Raw genomic sequence first — 3,261 nt, 5'->3', positions numbered from 1 at the left:
CTCTTCTAGAGAGGTCTCTGAGTTTATTCATCTGGCAGTTCGTTACGAACTTATGAATAAATCTCTAGGAGGGATTGTAGAACTAAGTCGACACTTAATTCATTATCCATCACAAATCCAATACTAGAAAGCTTTGGTGATGTAGTCAATCATCTTAACACAAAGTGCCACAACAGAAGAACCTTCTTTCATCTTGGAGCGAAACAATTATTAAGCCCAAAATATACCTAAAATATCATATATAAATACGTTAAATTTACATTAAAATCGTGCTAATTATATTCATTTAGAGTACTTTTACGTCTTTATATACTTCTTTGATGCACGGTACTTAATTATTTGGTTAAATCCAAATAGGAGCTAAAACGGAGCTAAAACGAGGGAAAACCCTAAGTTACGTGCCAAAAATACGTATTAATCAGAAGACCGATTCAAGGAGACGAGAAGCAGCCGAGAGACGGGGAAGAATACCCCTGTCGCGACTGAGATTTTCAGAATCTCAGTCGCGACACGCTAATGACAGTGACCAATGATCGAAATTTTCAGCCTTCCTCCATGCCCCCTATCGCGACTGAGATTTTCAGAATCTCAGTTGAGACAGCGAAGAATTCTGCACAGCTTTCACATGTCAGAAATCCAAAAAACGCGTCTGTTTGTTTGGATAAAAGCGACCCTTCACCAACGGACACGACCCTTCAATTACAACCATTCACCAACTATAAATAAGTGATTCATTTCAGAAATCAGAGTTGGGAAAAAGTTAGAGAAATTAGAGAGTTGTTATTATGTTGAAGAAATTCTGATTCAGAAAGAGTTAGAAAGTTAGATTACATTTCTGTACAAACAAACTTGATGTACACAAGTTATTCTTATATTAGTTATAAACACAGTAGTATTAGTTTAGTTTCAAAGGTTGATCAGAGACAAATTCTCATTATGGTAGTGGACCTAGCGGTCTTTATTCCGAAGATTCAGCGAGAAGAACTAACGGCTGAAGCGCAAAAGGGTCTGACAAACCTACGGAGTTTGAGGGAAAGATTGACAACCCGGATCTCAAAGATTTCGTCAACATGCTATCCATGTTTCTTCCTCTCTTTTAACTTGTGAAGATTAACAATTCACTAATAATACATTTATTTTATTCAATATATTCTTCCTGTTGTTATTTTGATGTTGTTCTGACAAAATGATTTTCAAAATGATAAATTGGTGTTTTTATTAAAACGTTTTATACAATCATATTTACAAAGAAACTTTGTTGAACACTTGAAAGAATTAGTTTTTACGGATGATATGATCGTGAGCGCGGCTTATTGGATATAAAATACTAATTTGATTAAGGTAGAAATTTGCTCCGATCCAGAGAGATTTCTACGGTTCAAAGCCATTTACTTGCATAAATTCTTGTATTATTCCATATTCATAATCTTACCAAAGTTATAGTTGCTTTCTTTGCTTAATGCGAATAAGTTTTATACCTTTGATTTATTCCAAATACGAAAGCGTCTGTCATGTAATCAAATCTCAAGACAGAATTTTTCTCTAAGTTCAATATAATATTCTCATCTAATCCTAATTAATCCGAACCAATACAATTAATTAAACGATTTTCTTAAAGTTAAACCTAAAGACGTGAATAAAACTGAATTTAAATAAGTTTTAGTTAAAAAGCGTTCCATATGGGTTCGATATCTTTTATTACTACAAGCGTATACCGTGCACTTGCGGAAATCGCTCAACAAGTTTTTGGCGCCGTTGCCGGGGAACGCCAAAATTTTTAACAAAAATTTAGATTTTTCGTGTTTTATTTCGAATCTAGGTTTACACATACTTATTTTAATTTTTGTAATTTATTAATTTTCATTTACTAACATATTTATTTTTCAAATTCTGTTTTGAAGGTAGTTTCGGTTCGTGTATGATTTCAGGTTCATGCACAGTTCTCGAAGTTCATGCATTGTACCAAACCCATTAGACCTAGAAATTGAAAAAACCATTAGAAAGAACAAGAAAAACAAAAACAAAACTCCATTAAAGACAAATATCGAGCCAGATATTATGGCAGACCCACCAACACTTATGGATTACGCTAGGCCAGGGGTGGCCGGTGTAACCAATAGTATCGTTAGACCCAGAATCACCGCAAACCAATTTGAAATTAAGCCAGCATTGCTTAATATGTTGCAAAATAATGTAACATTTTATGGGTTACCTAACGAAAATCCTAACACCTATTTGATAAATTTCCTTGAAATTTGTGACACTTTTAAAATCCCAGATGTGACTACCGAAGCAATCAAACTTCGCCTTTTTCCTTTCACTTTGAAGGATAGAGCCAAAGAGTGGTTAACTTCGATGCCAGGCGCAACGTTTGCAACTTTGGAACAATTAGCCCAAGCTTTTTTATCAAAATATTTTCCTTTAGCAAAAACTGCAAAAGTCATAAAAGAGTTAACATCTTTTTCTCAAAATGATAATGAGACATTTTATGAGACTTGGGAACGTTTTAAAGAACTTCAACGTTTATGCCCACACCACCAATTGCCCGCTGAACTTCTAATGCAAACATTTTATAATGGACTAAATCCTACAACTAGAGGTTCATTAGATGCTATGTCAGGAGGGCTATTTATGAAGAAAACATTAGCCCAAGCAAGAGAACTTTTGGAGGAAATGGCAATCAACGGCAGTATATGGCCCGCGGAACGTGGACATATACCGATGGCAAAACCATCATCCTCAACCACATCATCGGTTAAAGGTATAGTGAACCTTGATCCAGTCGCGATGTTATAAGCCCAATTTTCTGCTTTATCGCACAAAATTGATAGGTTTATGGCACCGTGCGATACCAATGGTAATCCAATCCAAACGGATGTGGATTATGAAAATATGAGTGAGATCGAATAGGTAAATTTTGTCCAAGGGAAAAACCAAACTAATAATCCTTATTCTAATACTTATAATTCTAGATGGAGAAATCATCCTAACTTTAACTGGAAAGACAATAATAATAATGCAAGTGCTAATCAAAATCGTACCAATAATTATCAAAATCAGTCAAGAGATACGATTAGCACTTTATCTTCTAAAATCGACAAATTCATAAATGCTATCAGTGGAAAAATAAGTAATCACGACGATGGTTTTAAACGGATCGAAAATAAATTCGATCAGCTTATTAAAAACCACTCATCTAGCATCCATAATTTGGAGGTTCAAATTGGTCAACTTGCTAAATCAATTCCATCACGAAAAGAG

The 3,261-nt window shown here is 34.6% G+C and overlaps 1 non-coding gene across 1 annotated transcript; it reads right to left on the bottom strand.

Annotated features, from left to right (window-relative positions):
- Window positions 1-2,436: 2,436 nt before the first annotated feature.
- Window positions 2,437-2,543, bottom strand: LOC136228252 (small nucleolar RNA R71). Its single transcript, XR_010688580.1, has one exon. It is a non-coding gene; the product is annotated as a small nucleolar RNA R71 (small nucleolar RNA).
- Window positions 2,544-3,261: the final 718 nt, after the last annotated feature.

This window comes from Euphorbia lathyris, chromosome 4, assembly GCF_963576675.1.
Source record: "Euphorbia lathyris chromosome 4, ddEupLath1.1, whole genome shotgun sequence".
Taxonomy (NCBI): Eukaryota; Viridiplantae; Streptophyta; class Magnoliopsida; order Malpighiales; family Euphorbiaceae; genus Euphorbia; species Euphorbia lathyris.
The sequence above is the reverse complement of the archived record's forward strand: the minus strand, read 5'-3'. Positions and strand labels throughout refer to the sequence as shown.